At 46.3% G+C, this 22,470-nt stretch overlaps 1 protein-coding gene across 2 annotated transcripts in view; it reads left to right on the forward strand.

Annotated features, from left to right (window-relative positions):
* The first annotated feature begins 7,334 nt into the window (after positions 1-7,334).
* LOC118208889 (galactosylgalactosylxylosylprotein 3-beta-glucuronosyltransferase 1) overlaps positions 7,335-22,470 on the forward strand; it is a 67,659-nt gene continuing 52,523 nt past the window's right edge. For both annotated transcript variants that reach the window (XM_035383852.1, XM_035383853.1), the window contains exon 1: positions 7,335-7,926. The gene's annotated coding sequence lies outside the window, so the exon portion shown is untranslated. The remainder of the gene's footprint in view (positions 7,927-22,470) is intronic.

Here is a 22,470-nt window from a genome sequence, read left to right on the forward strand (position 1 = left end):
GTATATTTGTAACTGTACTTATATGGCATGTTTTAATATTCTAAATCAGTTTGAACCTGCTTTATTAACAGATACATTTTACAGGTGCAGGAAACTGAATTATTTTCTGATGTGTTGTTGTCATGCATTTTTCCATTCACAAATGGCCCAGAAATTTTTTTAAATGATTATTGCAAAAAAAAAAAAAAAAAACCACATAGAAAACCCTGTGCTGACATTGGGTTGCTTTCCCCCTTGGCTAAACACCAGGTTTTCAGTGGGCGGGGTTAGCTGGGTACAATGCATTTCTCTAAAATGCTAAGACCAGTGAAATCCTTTACAGTATATTTGTAAGATATAAATGATGCTCCTGTCATTTTGTGCAAGCAAGCTAAGTCGGACATGCCTAAGCATTGCACCTTCTGTGGATGCAGACAAAACTATACACTTTTTTCGTTTCCAAAAAATGAGTTTCATTTCTGGAGGCCCACAGGCACTGCAGTATTGCAAAAAACACAATGGTTAATATTTGTAGTATCCATTTTTGTGAGGACTATCTACAAAAGCAATGTGGCGTTGCTAAAAAGCTAGTGCTGGTGCATGGTGCAGTGCCTAACCATAACCCTAACTCTTTAGTCACAAGAAATGATTTACATATGACAGGTCTTACAGATATGAATATTAATGAGCGCAGGATACACGCCTACCCTGTCTTTATCTGCTGAACAGGTCACGATAATCTAACAGTGATTATTGCAATTTAATGATTATAATTGGGCTAAACGTTTAAAGAAATACTAAGAAGACAATCAGTCATCCCATCTGGGAAATATATCCACAATTTGAATCCAGTTTCCTGGACCTTTAATATTAAGAAAATTATTTTGTGCAGTCTGTCCATAGTGATGTTTTTCATTGTGTTGTATCCAAAGAAAAACTCTCAGCATTAAATCAACACGAGTACAATAGGGATCAAACTTTCACAATGAGAGTTGAAAGTGGTCTATCAGAGTTAGTTTTACACTGAGCTCATGCAGTGTGCCTGTCCTATTTCTTGAAATGCCTTAATGACAACAATAGAAATTCTCCAATGCAGCACCTTGCTTTCATCCGGTGTGTAGTGCAAGCTTCCTGAGAAACACCTCAAGCATGTTATTAGCCTGAGAAACGAGCTGTCGCCAAAGAGAACTTAAGTGCACCTCGCAACGTGCCAATGCTAAAAATAAAATGAGTGCATCACACACTGCCTTTTGTGTTAAATATGACCAACATGATTGACCTGTTGCGATTTGTTCAGATGGAGCAACAGTAGGAGGCAGGTGTAGGAAAGAATAACACAGGCAGTGCTGGACCTGGCCTTTCAGGGGCCTTTAGCACAATTTTATTTCGCCCGCCCAACCCAACTGGGCCCTAAGCAGGATTTGATTCCCCCTCCTCCCAACCCAACAGGGCCTTAAGCAGGATTTGATTCGGGCCTCTCAAACCAACAGGGTGCTAAGGGGGATTTGATTTGGGCCCTCTAATACAACAGGGTTCTAAGCAGGGGCACTTATGTCACTAATTGGGTAGAGCCAGCTCTGAGCACAGGCTCCCTTGATTGATACATTTGAGAGAAAAATGTTTACAGAAAACATTAGAAGGTGAAGCCAAGATATGCAAACAGGTTCTGCCCAACTCAACAGCCTGTTACCTGGACTAAAGTGGTGTCTTTGTCTTTTTGTTGAATACTGTTTTTACTGTAGTACACAACAAGGCCGTGGAGACTTCACAAAAAAAGAACATTGAACACAACATGGAGCTGGGAGATTGGGAACAGAAGATGAAAGCTTATATAAAAATTATGACACCTGGCAATGCAAAACAAGCAGAAAGCAGATGGAGATTGACAGAAGGCCCTCTGTTACAACACATAAACATTCCTGTAACAAACGGTTTGGTTTCAGAGTTGCGAGAGAACATTTGTTTGTATGATTTATTCATTCTCCCTCATATAATTTTTGTTTTTCTTTTTGTTGTTGTTCACAGTTGACTGACTGACTGGGGCCACCTGGGATGATGGTTGTCCGGGTACATCTGCCGGTATCGCTGCCACCCATGGAACACAAGCTGAACTGAGGCGACCTGTTCTCCATCACTCTCTGGAATTGAGGGGGGGTTATGACTGTGCAGCGATTTTCCAGAATGTTCTCCATCTGTTGCTGCCCCCTGCCCGCCTTGCCCGGAAATTTGCCTCCCCTCACCAGCCTCCACCTTCCCAAGTTTCCAGTGCTGCTCTCATTAATCTAAAAGAGCCTGAACAGATGGCTCATTGGAAACATATATATATATATATTTATCATAAAAATGGGGATGAGGAATTGTACACAGATTAATACATAGACAGATAGACATGGGAGATAGAACTGCAGGTGTGAGAGAAGTTGAGTAGAACCGCTGATCATTGCAATGGGGTGGATCAGAGGATGTATGCTTTTGAGCCCTCTCATACAGTACATACAGTAAATGCATCATTTTTTCATACAGTAAAAAATTATTTATTCTGTATGAGCTTTTTTTAAAATATGTAGCCAACCCTTTCATACTTTCATAATAAGGTGTTTTGCGATGGTATCCATATCTTGGTTTCCACCATGGATTTAATCTGTGTACTAGCATATTACAGTTTATTAAGAGAACATATCCCCTCTAAGGTGGTGGATATCTAATCCAATATCTAAGTAAATATTTATCCTAAGTAGCCTAGTTTAAGTTGTATGTTTTTGTATAGCACCGTACTTCAGGCTGTATTCTGCTAACTGGAGATTTCTATCTCAGTGGGACTCACCAGAACGAATAAAGAATAAATAGAAAATAAATTAATTTCACTTGACGCTATTATTAATAGAACATGCAATAAAATGGGAAATGGCTAATCAGACATAATAATCAACTCGCTATGATGCCCCAGAGCTGATCCTCCCTTAGATATTGCACTGTAGACCAGATCTCCCTACAATATGCAGACATTGTGTGCACCCTTGTCTAGTTCTGTGGCAATTTGAATTCATCCTTCACAGCTAGGCCTCACACAAGCAAGGAACAGGAAATAATGGCTCCAGTTATTCTGCAAATACATCTCTACCAGTGTTCCTGTTGCATAAGTTTGCTTTTCCAAGAAAGAAATGACACATTTCAAAGACGCACATGGCAGCACTAATGATGCGCTGATTGAGGGTGAAGCTGGCTTTTCATAAACACTCAACCCTGAATAAACAATCACTCCTCGTCTGTTAGCCCTGGCTCTAGACTCCGTGATTACAGATGGACAGGGCTGCATAGTAGGGCCTGTCATGCAGAGCAAGCAAAGACGAGCTGAAGGTCGACATAACATTGGAGACGTTTCCGGCTCATGGGTATGAAGCTCTGATCAAATCAAGTTTATCGACAAAGTATGAAGGACTGGACACAAATGAACCTCGGTGCCCTCCGTGTTATGTTACTGTGACAACCTCAATATACATGCATGCGTGCACTGTTCTGTAGTTGCAATGTCAGAAAATCTGAGGTATTACAGCCATCCAGAATTGACGACATCAAGCCCCTCCCCTCCCCTCTCCTCCAAATACAGTGACACTCCTGAGTGAAATGCAACATGCTGCTGCTAAATCATCCAAAGGCTTTCTTCAGTTTCTTCTGTACTCACTCCACTGTTGCTTTAAATTAACTCACTTTCTTAGTTTACAGTAACATGAAGAAGAATTAAATATTTTCTTGTTTACCCATTATTTTAGATTGCATGTATGCCTTTCTAAATAAAGCAAGAGAATCTGTAATTGCCTAGCCTGAGAAGAATGGCATAGACTTAATTGCAGATTTCGACCTCCAACAAATGAATATTTTTTATTAAGTCTTTATTAAGCGTACAGAACAGACATGCACTCATAGCAAATTAACAGTCATAAATAAACAAAAATCCTAAAGAAATACCACTGCCATCAGCCACTTTCACTAGAACAAACAGAGACCAAAACCACACACAACTCCCTCTTCCTTTCTCCAGAATTAAGCACGCCTGCCAGCCCGAAGCACGTGGCTGGCTCCCAGATACCAACTGTGTGTATCCCACACGTATATAGACACACACTTGTACATGTAGAAATACACATGTACATGCACACAAGAATATTACAAATACATGCATAAAAATGTAAACATATATAAACATATAAGAGCTAACTGACACAAACATACACCCAGACCTTGCTAGTGATGACTTTGATCAGTAGCTTCAAAGGGTAACGCACAATTGGAGGAGGGTACAGTCAGTTATTGGTCCATGTTTCATCGCTCTTCAACGACCCCCCACTGGTCACTACTTGTTTTGGAGGAGGGCCAGGGATGTCTACGCTCTCCTGAATCAGCAGTGGGGTTCGTGAATGTGGCTGTGGTAGCAGATAATTGGACTTTCCAAATTAGGGCAGGAATTGAACTTGTTTAGCCCCATGTTGGGTGCTAAATTTATTTTAAAAAACGTACATACACACAAAAATACCTGCTCATTCACTGGTGGACATACTCATAAATATTGTTTTGTGAATGAAAAACACATGGAAGCAAAAATCACTGTACTGTAACTTTTTAACGATAGTGACTGCTTAACTACTGAATATGACCACAGCATATACCGATAATGCACCAGAAATGCGTGAATCAAAACATTTTCACAGATGCATAATGCATGAAGGCTCTTTACATAACAGAAAGAAATGGAAAGGAGAAAAAACTTGATGACAAACCAATAAAACAGCAGGACTGTTATAAAGCAATGTGTGTGAATATATTTAAAAATTTAATGTGTTTCAGTTGGTGGAAACCACTTATAGTATACATACAGTATAGACAATTTGGGACCATGGGTGGAATTGGTTATTATTTCAGATTTAATTCCCATGTTTATAGTTCCAGGATATGGAAAAGGTTTTACTTTTGAATGCACACTCTTTGTTTGATGTGTTTTTTTCTCGGCTGGTAGCACTGTAGTGTGCACTGATTAGTGAAAACCTTGCTGGAAATATGGAAAGGCACTCTACCAGCTTGAAACTGCAGGGTACAGAAAGGAAATGTGCCTGCTGTAGCCATTATGAGTAAAATTTGCACTGAGAGTGAAGTCACCCAGAGGGCTCGCTGCCTCTAAAAATGTGTCCTTTCTGAATTTGTATGAGCTAAGGGGCCAAATTATGAGTACGGAAACGCATAAAAGCTGCACAGTGGCTTCCTGAAAATGATCCGACTCCAGTCTTTTTGAGCTTTAGTGAGCTCGAGCCACCTCGCCTTGTCCTACTTAATTCGCCCCTTTCGTACAGCAGCACTAGAACTCAGCCGGATGGCACAATTCACTCAGTTATGGGCTGCGCGTTTCACATAGCCTACGCAATGCGTGGCCCGCCATGCTGAGGCCGGCAAAATGTGTAAACGCGTCTTTATTGGGGACAGCGCCCGGGCCCCTGCCAGTCTCAAGAACAGGCCCTGATTCATCACAAAAGCAGCACGGGATTCAAGGATATGCCCATGCTTCATAAATCAAACCTGCCATGTTAAGACTTCCCAGTAGCAAAGCTCAGCTCGTATTACAGTCACCTCTGCAGAAACTTTATAATACTGCCCTGTTCCCTGCCGCCCGCCCCATTGTGATGTCATAGTATCAGCGTGCCCTTCTTACTTTACTCTGACTCTGCAGTTTAATGTGTGGAGTCTTCAGGCCCAAAACACTACTTTGACAGTTAGAAGGACATTGAGATGGTTTACTGGTGCTGAAAAGGCCAGCACCATGTTTAAACCGACCTTGTGTAAATCCCTCGGTCGTGTGTAAATCCCTCGGTCGTGTGTAAATCCCTCGGTCTGGGTCGCTGCCACTCACCCCCGGTCCAAGTCCTGCCCTCAGGCTGCCTGAGGGCCCAAAAGGGGAGGTAACCTACACTGGAGATGCCCTACTGGGCGACGCCCTCAGGCACAGTGACCCTCTGCTGTGGTAATCTGTCTGCCTGGCTTCGAGGTACGAATCCAAGCTGTCAGTATCCTGGCCGAAGCTCCCAAACCACCCCCCTCCCCCCATCCTGGTATTCTCTGTCGAGACGCTTTCTCACCTCCTAAACAAACAGCATTTCTCCGTTTCGCAGCGCTGGGCTGCTCCGTGGCTTTCTGGGAGAGAAGGCTTTCTCTCTGCATCTCTCTGAAGCTGACCCCGTGCCATGCCTTAATCTGTTTAAAATCCTGGGTGAAAGATTCCTGTTCAGCCATTGATCTGCCGGCTGTAAATCTGACTGCACAGCGAGAGCCCCTATGTGGTGACTGAACGGACGAGCTGACAGCTTGTCAGAATCTGTCAGCCTCAGACTGAGGCTCAAGTGAAATTGTCATGCAAGATTTTCATTCTCCTGCAGTTGAAACCTCATCTGCAATTATACCGCATGTTCCCGCTCAGCCATGTGTTCTTTCATGCCTGTGTGTGTGTGTGTGTGTGCTTCTGCTTTTTCTGTGTGTGTGTGTGTGTGTGTGTGTGAGTGTGAGTGTGAGTGTATATGTATGTATGTATTTGTATGGGTTTGTGTGTGAGTGAGAGCATGAGTGTATGTATGCGTGTGTTTGTGTCCATGCCTGCGTGTTTGTGTGCGTGCGTGTCGGGATTCGCATAGCCTGAATCATTTTCAGTTATCTGGCATCTAAAACTGAATTTTCTGTCAGTTCTTACAAAATATGCCTAAATAGATAAATAAACAAATTAATAAATGGACATATAATGAAGCAGTAATCTAGGCAGCCGAACAACGATGTCTCAGCAGAGAATCTTCTGAACTACCCTCTCCCAACTTTTAATATCTCCCAGTAATTTTGCCGACCCGCCTGCCGGTTTTTGCTACCTGATCCAATAACATGCAGATTTTGAGCCCATTTAACCCGGAAAGCACGCACAGGGGGGTGCGGGAGCGGGGTTAAGGGTGACTCGTGTTTAATTGAACCGCGTCCACTAATGCTCAAAATCAGATTGCTTTTGGAAAAGAATTGCCACGACGGAATAGCTGAGCGACTAGCCGGATCATTCACGGAGAAACGGCGCATACCACCAGCAGAAAGGGGACCTCTTTCCCCTTTTGTGAGAGTAAGAGAGACTGAGAGAGAAAAGAAGGCGGGTAAAAAGGAGAGAGCACGCACATCTCTCTGCCCCTTTATCTCCATCTCTCTTTTTCTCTCTGCCCCGCTTCTCTTTGTGCATCTCCCTCTCCTCCTCCTCCTCTCCCTCTCCTAGCTGCCCACCCTGCTCTGAGCATTAATGGTGCATGCCATTAGCAAGCCCATCTCTATAAGGGGGGGTGGTCTCTCCCTCCACTAAGAGGCTACTTTAGACCTCGTATAAACACGTTCACAGATGTCTCTCCACGCTTGGAGCTCCGCTCCCCTGTTACGACAGCCTGCTTCAGTTCAGCAGCCAAAGTAGGGTTTCAGAGGAGAGAGAGAGAGACAGAGAGAGAGAGAGAGAGAGAGAGCAGAATTAAAGACAGTGCCATTTCTCACTGACCTCCTTGTCCATGTGTGTGTGGGTTCCTGCTCGCGTGTAAGCGCAAGGAGTCGAGAGAGAGAGAGAGAGAGAGAGAAAGAGAGAGAGAGACATACGCCGGGGGGCGATTTTTCACTGCTCCTGATTTCTTATGCCCCCCACCCTCTTCACTCCCTCCACCATCTTATTTTTTTCTTTTTTTTTTCTCTTTTTGTTTGGCGATTATAATCGGGGAGTCAGCGGCCGCTGTGGGATAAGCTAAAGGGATGCTCTGAGAGAAACGTCTATGTCTCAGCACCACAGAAACCAGGCGGGGGAAACAACCAGAGACAAAAGCCCTTTTTTTTGGCACTGAATGGGAGTCCGTCGCTTGGCATGCGGTGGGAATAGCAGTCCATCAGAAGTCTCCGTCTAAGGTAAATAAATATGCAGATGGCTCCCCCCCCCCCCCCGTCTTCCCTCGCTGTCTCCTGCACCCCGTCCCTGTCGCGCGGTCGTGCGTGCACGCTTGCTGTGTCTCGTGTTGAAGGAGAGGTAGAGGAGGATGCACGCGAGCGTGGAGCTGCACGCGGGAGAGCCGATCTGTATTCATGGGGAGCGCGGATCACAGAGCGAGCGGCGGGGAGCGGGCTGCGTCCCCCAGCCCTGCTCTGCCTCCTCGTCTCTGAGTAGCGGCATTGTTCGCGCTCGGCGGGGCCCGGGTGCCGTGATCGCAGCCGGCGGCGAGGGGGGCGAGGGGCCGGGGGGGGGGGCGAGGAGAGAGCCGTCCGGCGTCTGGCTTTGCCCCCTGGAAAGGGCGCTCTCCACAGATGGCAGCAGCGGAGGGTTCTGGAAAAGCAGAGGGAGCGAGAGCATTTGTGTTCGTTTGTTTGTGTGTGTCGGTGCACATACTTTTTGAGAGAGTGAGAGATAGTCTACGTGTGTGTGCTTGTGCATGTGCACTCACTAAGCAGCCACTTTATTCCGTCCCACTTACCGGTGTTTCTGATCTGTGCGTAGGGATAGGGGGTGTGTAGGGACAGGGGGTGTGTAGGGACAGGGAGTGTGTATGGACAGGAGGTGTGTATGGACAGGGGGTGTGTAGGGACAGGGAGTGTGTATGGACAGAGGGTACATATGGACAGGGGGTGTGTATGGACAGAGAGTGCGTATTAACAGGGAGTGCATAGGGGGCACGCGCACATGACCGCAGGTTAGCTGTGCGTATCCTTGGACCCTGAGTGTGTTGTTGGTGTCAGCTAGAGGGTAAGAGAGGATTCATTTCCCCAGAAGTTCTCCAGAGTTTCCAGAGAAGTGCTTCCGGACAGCTAGCGGAAGGGCAGAGGCAGCCTTACCCCCGTTTTGCCCAGGTAGTGCTGGCGTTTGCCAAACAGCTCAGAGACGTTGCCGTTCAGGTGCCACATGGCATTGGGCATCCCTGCTGGAAATGTCTGGAGACTGTATACTAAAATATATCAATCAATAGAGCACATTTCATAAGAATTTGCAACACAATGTGTGTGTTCCACCCCTTTAAATAATCACACACACTCACGCATACATATGAAAGAAGACTTGCAGAATACACACAGACATGTTCACACGCATACATACACAAACACACAGATACACATGCCCACTCTTTTTTGCCTGATCCAAGAAAATTGCCTTTATGGTTGCCATGGGAAACAATAGCCCCAGCAAAGCATGGCCAAATGAGAGTGGACAACTCCAGGGCGCAGTACGCTAATGCCTGAGGAACAAGCGGCAGGATTAACCAGCAGGTCATCACCCTCTTCTCCACACTGTGACCCTGTTAGCCCTAACCCTAACCCTTCTCATAGCCCTACCCGAACCCCCGCTCCCACACACATCACCCTAGTCCTACCCTTTCTTTTCAACACTGGTGTATTTCCAAATGCTGGCTGCCACTGATTTTGATACCGAAACATATGCATCGTTAAACTAAAGCTTTGACTCACCCTCTCGGCTCTGTTCTTAAGCTATTAGCCAAGCCACCACTCATCCTCTGGGGCAAATGCAGCTTACGCTGGCTGCTGTTAGCCGGGCTGGGGATGGACGCAGGCCCGGCTTCATGTGAACACCAAAATGTGCCACTGACACAACATGCTCCCACTCCTGGAGGGTAGCATTAGTGGTAACCAGACAGTGAGCAGGGGCTAACGTCCAGCTGAAGGCAGGCAGGCTAATATTAACTTTTAATTAGAGGGAAATGTTGCAGGCAAGCTAACGCTGTTTTTCATAGGTCACATTTTCTCAGAAACCGATCTAAAAAAAAAAAAAAAACTCATTTGAATGAGGGTACTAATTAAATGTTAAATACAAACAGTAGTGTGGCAGTTCTTCTTATCTGACATTTACTCTCTCTAACTCTCTCTCTCCAGTACATGCTCACAGACACACAGGCACACACACACACGCGCAAAAAACATTATTTCTCATTTTTGCTCAAACTCCCACACAAGTACAAAAACTCTCATGCGCACACACAAAGACAAAAAATGCATGCAGATGAACAGGTGCTCTCTCACATACAAACACGCAAAGACATTCTCTCCCTCTTTCTCACACGCTCTCACGCAAACACACACGTGCTCGCAAGTCAGGGTCCAGCTCGTAAAATCGCCGCTCCCCGCTCTCTGGTGGAAAGCGCCTGAGATTTCAGCTTCACGGAGCGGACCAACCCCCCGTTCCGTCAGCAGCCGACAGCTGAGCTCAGCCCGTTTCCCCACTCCGACGCGATGCCGGGGTCCCGAACGCATCCCGCGCCCCCGTTTCGGCGAGGTTGCCCCCGCGGTAATCAGCCGCACGAGCTTCTCATCCTCCCCCCGAGCGCCGCGAGACGCGGAGCGCGGCTCTCCGACACGCGGCGCGCAGCGGCGATGACCCGCGCGCGTCCGCTGAAGGCCTGCGAGGGAACAGACGCGCCAGCAGCATCGGCCGGCCAGAATAGCGCGCATTTGGGTGTAGAGTTACGGCGGCAGCGTCGCAGAAACGCAGGGCACGCAGCCGAGCGCTTTCGAGAGACGTCCTGCAGGGAGCCTGGGGGGTGTGGGAGAGAGGGGGGAACTGTTAGCTCAGCACGGACGGTGTGCCAGCCTGCCCATTTGCCTTTTGCTGCGGTGGCGTTTTGGGGCTCGGACCCAACGGCTCTCCGCTGCAGCCGGCCCTCCACTGGGGGGACGGAACGTTCCTTCTCTCGACGGCGAACCCTGGCACCAGCCCCGGCAACCCTAGATGTGTCTACCAGGGTTTGCCAAAAATGAACTAAAATGCATTTTAAAATACAACATACCTTCCAAATAAAGAAACCAATGCGCTACAATCAAATTGGTGGTTGCTTTAAAAGGGGCTCAGAGCTATGAACCATGCACAGTACGAATCGCGAGCAGCAAGCCGTATTACATGTGAAATAGAAAAATGCAAATGCTGATTTTACACGCGTGTGTAAATTTTGAAATGGCACAGATCCCAGTGTATTGCACGCTCTCCCGTTGCGTGCGCCATTAGACCGCCTGGCGTGGTGGCCTGCTGGCAGCTCAGCCTCCATTCGCCATCCCCTCTTCAGCCTTCCACTGTGAACATTAACCACTCTATTGTTCCCTGAGAGATGCTGTCATTACCAGAACCCGCCCCCCCTCCTCCTCCCTGCACCCCTGCCCTCTTCTTGGCACTCTGCGTTACAATAACCCTTTATATGGCACAGCAAGAATAATGCTAAGTTTCTTTTTTATTATTAGGACAATAATAGCAACACATATTTATTATTATTTTCTTCACTGAAAGCACAGTTCACTTCTTTTATTTTTTAACTGGTCGAGTTGTTAGTTAAGTAGGCTTCAAGATTTAACAACAAGGTGTATCTTTAGACAAGGCATTACAGGGATAATCCACTGATGCATCCCCACCAGCCTGTCCCACCCAGAGCACTGCAGGGCATTTCCTCTTTCCCCATTCTGAGCATCGGTAGGAAACAGAATGCCACTGGGGCTGCAAATCCATATCAACTCAGTTCATTTAGGAAATGAATTGAAATTAATTTCCTGAATTGAAAAATGAAAAATGGCCAGAATGTTCTTGAAGCATTTCTTTCTTTTTTTTCAGTCCATGGAATAGAGTTTCGATTCATTTCCTGATTGACTAAATCAAAATGGAATTGTACCCGACCGCAAATACTACAACTGTTGATATCGAGGCAACTCTCTGTAATAGTTATGAACCAATGTGCATAGCGAAGGCTTCAATAATCCTATCTGAGATCATTATTTTATTTGAGATGGGGTAGGGGCAAGGGGGGGATGGGGGTGTAATAGCACTGCATACCAACTATCACGCCCAGAACTGGGAGTTTAATGCTCATTAGCAGTACTAGGCCTTGTAGCGCTATCCACCCCAGGACACTCAATGGTGTGATGTCTCGGTTATGGTGCAGATAGATTCCAGTGATCCCTTACTTTGACTTCTCTGTGACCCCCAGAGGCTCTGAGGGGCTTCTGACCACTGCCGCTGGGTGTAATGTTCACCAAGGTGGGAAAAATGATATCTACTCACAGTTGCGCGTGTTTGTAGCGTACGAATGGTTCTGGCACATATTCACTACCTGTAGTGTCTCATTAAACTGATTTGTAGTGGTGCTACTGAGTGCCCTGGGGTGATAACATGAGTGTGTGAGTGACGGGGGGGGGGAGAGAGGGTGACAGCTGGCTGAAAAGTGTCATGTGTCCTGCTATTTAACAACTCTGGCTGCGCTGTGAGAATGAGTGAGCAGTTGTATACGTGTATACACATACACATGCATACACATACACACATACACATACACAGGGCCCTGCCATCTGTCAACTGGTCTTCCTCACTATGGCATTGTGAGTTTCTCATATTTCCTTCATTGGGGAGATGTTCACATGACGAGGGTGCTAACCAACTCCACCTCTATCCTGATTTGGGACGTCCTGATCTGGGATGCCACAACAAAGTAAGGAAATATGCTTAGGGTACTTATTCTTAGTGGCCAGTGATTCATTAATAAAAGGCCTGGGTCCATAGAATACATACAGACTCCCACGACTCAGGCCCTAAAGGCGCTGCGACAGACCATTTCAGCGAATGCCCCCGACATGTTTGTTCAAGCACACGAAGATGAGCAGCTCAGAGCAGAAGAGCAGCTCCAAGCAGATGAGCAGCTTGGAGCAGAAGAGTAGCTCGGAGCAGAAGAGCAGCTCAAAGTAGAAGAGCAGCCCAGAGCAGAAGAGGAGCTCGGAGCAGAAGAGCAGGTCAAAGTAGAAGAGCAGGTCAAAGTAGAAGAGGAGCTCTGAGCAGATGAACCGCTCTGAGGCTGCATTTCCCCGAGCTTCATTTACATTCCATCCAAGCCCCACTCCGCAAGATCCTTAAATATCTCTCGCCAACCATTTTTAACTTCCTCAGGCGACGCAGTGTGCAGCTTGGACGTCTGCGTTCCCCTCCAGCTTCCCGCGTAAAAGCAACGGTCGCTAAGGGAGGGGCTTCCAGGACAGCTGCCTCGAGAGACTCACAGAGCTCGTGGTCCCATTGCAGATCTTGTTGCGACTGCAGGTTAAGGATACTTTAATCTGTGTCATGGGGGAGCCAGCAGAGAGCACGATGCCAGGAGGAGATGGGAAAGATGATTTGCTTCAACTGCAGACTTCTTCCAGACCCTCATCCTGAAATTTTCCACTGGTGCATCGTCAAGCAGTCGCTCCGTTTCCAGGTTCAGACAGCTGGCAGCTGGGTGAGCCAGCCGATTGATCAGAAGACTGAACGATTTTGCCGGAATAATCCTCCCTTAGCATTTGGCCACATTCACCTCCCACGTTCCTTTCCAGCAGCCGAGTTCCTTGTTATATCACGGCATCTAATTGCTCCCCTGGTGATGAAGTGCTTCCAATTATGAGACTTTGTCCGTATTCCCAAGAACAACCGCTGTCACTGTATGTTACTTTGCATAATCTTCCTGAAGACCGTAAATTAGATGGTATCATAACCACAGCAGGTGGGATGAAGGACCAGGATGCATGTGCCTGTGATGCTTGTGATGTTTTCACACAGTAACACTTTGAGTATGACATGGACCAATAACGTCACCCTTTGTGTTCCCTTGTATATAAAGCCCTGTGTATGAAGGCCTGTTGACGCACAGACAGCTCTGACACATCTTTGCACTGCCGTTGCCTGTAAAACGGTCGTCACGAATGCTAATGTGGTACCAGTTTGATATGAAATTTGATATAAACTCTTCCCCACTCCCAAAAAACTGCTTTTTGTGTATATCTAATGCATGGTTATATCTGAAACCAATCAGGTTCACTAATCTCCTTTGCATGCATTATCCATTTGCATTTCATTCAAGGCACACTGAGTCTATATATTTTTCCCTGTAGTAAACACAACCACGCAGCATGAAATGGGATTGGTTCAGAACGGGGTCTGATGCCTCAAACTGAATTTCACACACTGTTTGGGCATCAGGCCTCAAAAGGAAGGCCTCTTATGCTCATTTTAACAACTAGCCATCAGCAAAGTTTCGCAGTCAGTGACTCCACAACTCAGCAACCTGAATATACCTTCTCTCCGTAACACCCCTCTTTAAAAAGGGCCATACCCTCAAGTAGCGTACTTCAGTACTGAGTAGCTTCAGAATATATCCATCTGTATAACTCTGCATAACACCCTGGCTCAGGGTATCTGCCAAGAAAATTAATAATGTTGTAATACAGGAGACCAATGCATTTAACCAGGAGCCCACACAGCATTAGGTTGGGAATCCTCAAAGGGCTTTTATCCCGGAGCTCCTGCCAACTGAGAAGGGAGAGTCCCCCGAGCCGTGAAGTCATCGGTTCCAAAGTTATTTTTCGTTTTCTTCTCCACCACGCCAATGCACCCCTGCGTCGATTAAATTAACTGCGAGGACTCAGCCGCTGTGAAGAGAATACAATAGCACGCTGCATTAGCACTAATTAGTCAGGGAAAACACATGTATTTCTTTAATTTGAATGGGCAGTGAGGGGGTGGGGGGGGGTGTTTCGACACTTTGGCGAATCCTTGCAGTTAATTTAATCCACGCAGTATCAGACTCGGGCATGAGTGATGGGCAGTGAAGAACATTGGTCCAGTTGCATTAGTTATTCATACATTTCTTCATCTATTTGTTTTGGAGTGTATGCATTTATTTGTCTGTCAGATTGCAGAACACTCTGATGGCTTATACGTGTGAATATTTGAGACTTGGTCCATCACACTGCAGAAAAAGAAAAAAATAATGAAATGAATTTTAAGAAGCAAATAATTTTGCGCATTGATTTTGTGTCAAAAGGAATAAAAAATGGAGGAGGCTGCTCTAGCTGTCAGTACCAGCACTGCGTTCACTCTCTCTTGCTCAAGGCGTTAATTAACCGCCAAAAAGACCAGCGGACAGCCGACCTGAACCTTGAATTAAATCACTAAGCTCCCCTTTGCTATGAAAAGGTGGATGAATTGCATTTTGAGTTGGTCAGACTTGGTTGGGAGAAACAGAACATGCTCAATTAATAAGGTTCAAATAACGTGGCAAGAGATGCTTAATGCGATACTATGCTGGTCCTTAATGTGATATTATGCTGTTCCATAACTTCCATATGATCAGATGAAATCTGTTATTTAACTTTTAAACAGGATGGTTCAAAATAAAGAAAAAGATATTTTTTGTAATGGCAGTAATAAGAATTTCAGTGAAAATTCATAGACCTAACCATGCAGTTACAGCACTCAAAGTATATTCAGCAGCACAGAGGGTGGTGAATCCCACCCTGCACTTTTTAAACTGACCTTAAATCAGCAGAACAAAGTGTGATGAATCCCACCCTGCACTTTTTAAACTGGCCTCAGATCAGCAAATCAGAGGGTGGTAGCAGTGCAGATATCATTTAACCAGGAATACCCCACTGAAATCGAAATCTGTTTTACAAGAGTAACTTTGTGTTTTACTTGACATAAAACTGAAAGTTACCCAACAATACAACTGCCAATCAAGAGACAAACATCAAATTAGTTAAGCAAGTAAAAACCTGCAGAGCTCCTGTAAGGCTTTTCTTAGCAGAGCACAATGAAACAGAGGAAGTGATCCACATTGGCCAAAAATCTGAGCAGCACACCAAGGGCCATGCAGGGCTCTGGGCAGGGCCTGCAGGGCAGTGTGCATTGTATTTCTGCCATTGGTTGGCATTGCAGCCTTATATGTGCATGAATGTCAGCAAGCTGCATCACTTCTTTTCCTGTCAATTTGCATTTCAGCAGCATTTTGGAATGCAGCAGCTGCAGATTAATAATCTAATTATACACCCATGGTCTTAAAGAATGATTTTCCTTCAACTGATTAAGCAATCAGTCATTGCATTTAAGTTGCATTTATCACACTTGAAAAGCTGTTTGGATATGAAATGCCCCCAAAATACATAGTTCAATCAAGAAATAGACAGGTATGCTGCATTCATTTTCATATTTCCTGTTGTCCAACAGTCTTTTATTAAACTGTTATAGTTCCCCCAAGTTCGTATGGAAAAATCAGTGATGCAGGCAGGTGGTGAAACTTCTGATTACTTGTGAAAAAACCTTAGTCAAATAATAATTAGAAATGCTTCTCTACACACCAGACTAGATCCTCCAGACTAGAGGTCTGCATTGGGCTTGAAATGAGGCCCAAGGCTACCTAAGCCTGATGTCTTTACAGCCCAAACCAAAGGCGCCCAACCAGCTCTAGCCAGATTTTAAGCCTCAACCAGACAGAGCCCGATGGCTAAAATAACTAGCCAACAGCACCATACGGCACAATAAAAGATAATTCATCATTTCCCACAGGAAAGCAAATTGCCGAAGTCCTTGCGATCACAGAACAAGGGGGAGCGACACTTCAGCCAGCTGTTAACAACGATTGACAACAATGGCATAAAGCAAAGCTTCTAGTTTGTCGCTTGCATCTCTGCAATAAACAGCTCAAGAGCGACATCCTCTTTCTTTCAGTATGTTTGTAAAATAGAGGAATGATTCATATTTTCATGTTCTTAATGAGCAGAATAGGCTAGCCAGCCAGCTTTAGTGCTGTTTTGCTTCTGTTAATAAGCTTATCACTCCTGTGCTGTCAAATATGGCTGTTTTAACTTTGCGAGATGAGCTTTAATGGTACTCTACAAAAACTGGAAGCTTGGTGCCATTACTGTCAATCGTTGTGTAGAAAAGACTTGTTGTTCATATGAGTTTATGTTTTTTTCCATTGTGCATGAAGTGCGCATTCAAAGCGCATGTTGTGCATAGTTTTGAAGCGTGTACTTGTGTGCATGAAGATTGACGGTCACCAAGTTGTTTAACCAATGAGAAGCAAGTATGGATCAGAGGTTCTCTTATCTTTAAATCAATCTCACTCTCAGTCTGAGGTGATGGTAAAAACCATCAGTGCAGCCCTTTAATGTGTAAAGAAGGGCCGACAAATAGACAGATAGTGAGACAAGGCTAATGCAGTACCCTGAGGGGAAAGATATTAGTTCTGCTCATATATACTACACATTTAACTAGACAGCATCCGTGGTCTCATTCTGCGGAACAGAAGCACAGAAGGCTCTCCGAGTATGACAGCCCCTCTTCCGATACAGCCGCGAGAAAAACGAGGACAGCTTTCTCATAAATCGCTCTGCGCGAAGCCTAACCCAGGCTCACATTCCCACCGCAGAGCTTGGTGAAGGCTGGCGGCGCAGCCCGTTATGCTAATTTGAACAACGGCAGCTCAGCCCCACTTTCACTCCTCATAACAAGCCCAGGGCAGGCTGAGCGGACCAGTTAAAGGGATTGTATCAGGAACTTGACCCAAGCCTCCTGACAATTACCAGTCCTGGGGCCGATTCATCCCACTTGGAATAGAAAAGCTCGCTTATTCGCCACAACCATCCATCCTGTACCGATGCTGTCATGGTGTTTTTGTCAGCCTGAGACTTAATTGTGTTAATTGTGCTCGTTCTACATTTTTTTCCTGGAAATGATATCACTTTACAGGTGGCCCTAATGCCAGGAGAATTACAGAGGTATACATAGACTTTGGATGCACTCAACATGTGTCCTTAACTTTGACAGCTATTATTTGGTTCCAGTGTAAACAATGTAACAATGTGTACAGGATCATTAGTCTGCACCTCCCTCTGTGGCTACAGGGTGATTGCACAGGTATTCAGGCCACTTGGGGCTTGGGAGAAGATCACCCACCAAATCCTGCGACTGATGTCAGGGCCTCAGTCTGAGCCTGGTATTCCGTCGGGAATTGACATGCGAATCCAACAAAAGCTTTTATTAAACACGGGAGCAATTTACTCATCGCGAACATGTTGCAACTGTGATAGCATTACGGAAAACAAATTAAACTAGATTACAGGAGTCATGGCTGGTTGGAGATGAGGCTACGCTGGCAAAACGTGTTGACAAAGCGACTACAGTTATTGAATGTAGCAGGAGCGCAGCTAATTCCCGTGACTGCCTGTGGGGTCGCATTTGGAACACACCGTAGGAGCGAAGTCATGCCAAGTTCAGGTCAGCGTGAGGGTTTGGTGAAGGTGGTCGTTAGGACAGATTCGAAGCCTGCTCGCTTATCCAAAACAGTGAAGAGACACAAGCTGGGAAAGTAAACTCTTCTGTGTTGTTTGTTTGTGAGTGCAGCAGACAGAAAGACGATCGAGCTTCTTTTTCTCCCTCCCTTCTGCCCCACCCCACCCCAAGTGTGCACATCGGCCAAGCCGTCTTGCCTTGTCCTCCCTCGACCTCTATCAGTCATACACCCTACCATCCCCCATCCCCCATCCCCCATCCCCCACCCCACCCACCACCAAGGCTTATTTGAAAAATGCATGTGCTTCAGAAAATTCACCCCAGTCTCCCCATTCACTTCAGGTATCGATTTCTGTGTCGCAGTGTGACAAGACGCCTCTGCTTTTGTAATGCAACTTTCTGTTTCGATTTGCCAGTGTGACACTGCCACCAGCCGTGCCAGAGTCACCACTGAGGCACGCATTTCACGCCACTGTTTATGCGCCGAGCGCATGTTAATGCTCTCGCCTGGAATGACTCGCATGCCCGCCTTCTGAAACAGCTGGGCATTTACAGAAGCAATTTGGTTCAAGTACTCCTTTTCAAGGGTATGACTGCATTGTCCTACTCATGCACTTGAATCTGCATGACTCTAATAATAATTCATCCGGTTCTTCACAACAACACTGCCCGACGTCACCACAGCTTGTCCTTATGCAGACGTCCGGACTCACTGGCTGCAGTGTTGCACTCAGAAAAGAAAGTGTGGGATCGGCCAGGTCGCACGTTGCATTACAGAGTCAGGGTGTTTTCAGCATGTTGCATTATGGAGTTTAGGTGGCTTCAGTACACTGCATTGCAGAGTTGAGGTTATTTCAGAACACTGCATTACAGACTCAGGATGGTTTCAGTGCACTGCATTAAGGAGTTGCGGTGGTTTCAGGGGTCACCATGATAACATGTATATGTGTCAGACCCAGCAATAAATATTCATAGGCAGCATAAACATCTCATTACTTAAGGTCATTAAAGAATGATGGCTTTGGAGCAGGGCCAGGCCTGCCATGGTAGAGGTGGAAAAGAAAAAGCTGGTGAATGCGGCTGGGGCGAGGGCTCCAAAGAGGAGGCATGCGACTGATTAGAGCTGCGCGAGCTAACGAGTTAAACGCAGAGTTAAACGCAGAGTTAAACGCAGAGTTAAACGCAGAGTTAAACAACGGACAAAAGTGAACCTGGCAGGGGCTGAAGCATGGCAGTGACATGGACATAGTTTTAATAATGCACAGTGGGGAGGGAGGAGAGGAGGGGTTTAACCTCAAAAGGCCCCCATGAATTCTCACATATTTACAGTTCCTCACTTTACAAACACCACAAGCCGCTTTCCCTGCAGTTAATGAGCGTCGGGCTGAGTCCCTGACTAAGCCCCAGAATCACGAGCCACTGGCCCTGCAGTTAATGAGCGCCGGGCTGAGTCCCTGACTAAGCCCCGGCATCACGAGCCACTGGCCCTGCAGTTAATGAGCGCCGGGCTGGAGCGTGTGGCTGGAACGCTGGGCTGGAGCGGCAGGCTGTTCCAGAGCCGCGAGCTGACTCCCTGACTCGCTGCTTAACCAATTAAACAGTCCCCGCTGGAGAGCACCACCTTCAAGAGGATAAGCTGGCCTGCTAGCGCGCAAGATGCTAATCTGTCCTCGGCCAGAGTCACGCTGCACTGCGCAGCTCTGCAGGAAGAGGAACAAGAGCTGGGCAGGGGACTTAATGTCCAGCTCACTTTTTTACTTTTCCCTTTTTTACAATTCTTTCTCTGACACAGCAGGTACTATCACAAATCTCTGATTGGGGTTCGCGGCTCCTTTCGATTAGCAAAGCCACCTGAGGGCTAACAGAAGCCAGGGATCAGATCTCTCCCACCAATTTCTCCAGACAATTATCAAAAGCACTCACTTGACAGGCGGGTCAGTTACAATGATACAGTAGTGTTATCGCTAGCAGCGGGACTGGCTAACAGTACTAGAGAAATGGAACGCTGGGACCTTTTTGTCACCCTGCTAATTTTCTCAAATTAGCCAGCACAGGCCCACAGGATGAAATCTTGTGTAAATCATAATGCTTCTTTTTTTCCCGGTCTCTTATCGCTCTGATATGAAAGGAAAACATCTAACACTGCTGGAGACGATTGATGCTTTCTCCCTGCAGTGGTACACAGTAGCCCTCATTCCATCAGTGGATGTTTTCTTTTGGAAATCCCAGGGCTCTTGTGGTCTGGCTCCGGAGTGGAACGGGGAAGGGTGAATGATGCTTTAACTGCAATCGACAGGGAACGGTAATCAACTAACTGTCCGCAGGATCCTCCCTCCCTCCCGCTCTGTCTCTCTCTGCGGGGGATATAAACAATGCAATCTTACTATAACGAGGCACTTGACAGAAAGAGCCAGGGTTGGACGAGGGGTCAGGGATCCTCCACAGTGTCTCACAGTGAGATGCTGTAATTCAAGTGATCAGTGTTCTCACACCCTGCAAGCCAAAGCCGGGAACAGCACTACTAACACTTCACTTCAGCTCTGCCGTATGACATCTTACAGCTAATCTATAAGCATCTGAACCAGTGCTTATGAAGTATTTATAAGCAGTAAGCACTCGTGAACACGTGGATGTAAACAAAATAAGAAAAACAGATGCACTTAGTGCTTCTACTCTAACACAGACACGTATTCCTATGATAATTACATTGGGTCAATTAATCTAATTTGTAATCATTCAGACACTACCCATAAACATTTATGAACATCTTCTAAACATTGATTTAAATGTTTTTTTGTGACAAGCAGACATAATCGGCAGTCGATTAAGCAAACCACTGAAGCGGTTACAGACACTCTTCTTGTATGAATGAGTAAACCGTTCTAACACCCAGCTTCAGCTTGATTAAGGCCCTGTGCTGTGCATCGGGCACTGGAGTGTAAATCTGCCCACACCTGCCTAAAGTTATCACCGCTTTGTGCCCGCCATGGCACGCCACAGATTGAGAGGAGAAATATATTCTGATTATTTTACTGTCAGCTCATTCTTAGCGCCAGTGTGAACACACATATTGGAGTTTGATTTACGCCACAATACCCAGATGGAAAGTAATTACACATTGAAAGATAGAGATAGAGGGGGAGAGAGAAAGAACGCGAGACAGAAATAGACTTTCAGAGGTAGGCTCAAATGGGAAGCCTGGGTTTGTACTTTCTTCGCTCGGGGCTAAATGGTGCAGAGGGTGAATCACGGGGTCGCAGAGAGGATAGGGCTTGAGTTGTGGCACGTGCGCACACATCCCTATTAGCCGGGGGGCCGCAGGAAGGCCTGGCACACTGCGTGACATCTGGAAAGCCTTGGACTCGAGCTGCGGCAGTTTAGAGGGCCTAACAGCTGCGTGTGATCAACAGCCCCACAGGCGAGGGGAAGAGGGGGAGGCGAGAGAGGGAAGAGAGACAGAAGGATACGTGATAGAAAGTAGGAAGGGAGGGGAAGAGAGATTCATAAATGACACACCAATGTGCAGCACTTCCCCGTGTCATCTGGAGGGGTGACTTTTACGCCTTGAATAATCACCCCCCTCCTCCCCTTCCACCCAGCGTTACAGTAAGTGTCAATGGTTGAGTTAGCGTCAATCCTCAACATCAATCAGAGCCTCGCCTACACAACATTATTCTACATCAGTTAAATTTACTGACAGTTGATTGGTCTGGAGGCGAACAGAATCTTAAAACACATCAATGAGACAATGTGTGAATCAGCTGAAAGCGATGTGGAGCCAACACAGGAAGCGGAAAGACTCGCAGTGCTCGATTTCTCTGCCTGTTCAGAGAAGAACACCAATATCCAGCCAATTACTGAAATCCATACCAGTCTCATTTGCTCATATCAGTGCTGTAAGCCGGTGACAAGATCTCATTGTTTTATTGTTATCAGTCAGATGAATTTTTTTGTGAGGATACAGCTGGAGGAATTACCCATTACCGCTGCCGGTTATGATATCCGGCTTATGGCAAGAGATATTGGAAACCTGGACTGCTGAAATTCCACACCGCCAGGCGGGACGGGAGGGTTGGGGGGATTTTTCACACTCTCATGAACCTGTCCATGTATTTGAGACAGACGCACTTCCATATTTTTACCCGTACAGATTAAACAGATGACTTTTCACGCGTGACTGCAATAGGGCTGTCGGATCTTTCAGCACCGATGGATGGATGGATGAAAGGCGGGAGGGAGGGAGATGGGGAGAGAGCCCCGCCCGGTCACAAAACCGCTAAAGAACTGGTGAAGGAGGACTGGAATCATGCATCAACATTTAAGGCAGTGGTGGAAAAGGTGGCAAACTGGGAAGCTGCATTCTGTCTGCATGCGTTCCC

The sequence above is a fragment of the Anguilla anguilla genome, chromosome 12, assembly GCF_013347855.1.
Source record: "Anguilla anguilla isolate fAngAng1 chromosome 12, fAngAng1.pri, whole genome shotgun sequence".
NCBI lineage: Eukaryota > Metazoa > Chordata > Actinopteri > Anguilliformes > Anguillidae > Anguilla > Anguilla anguilla.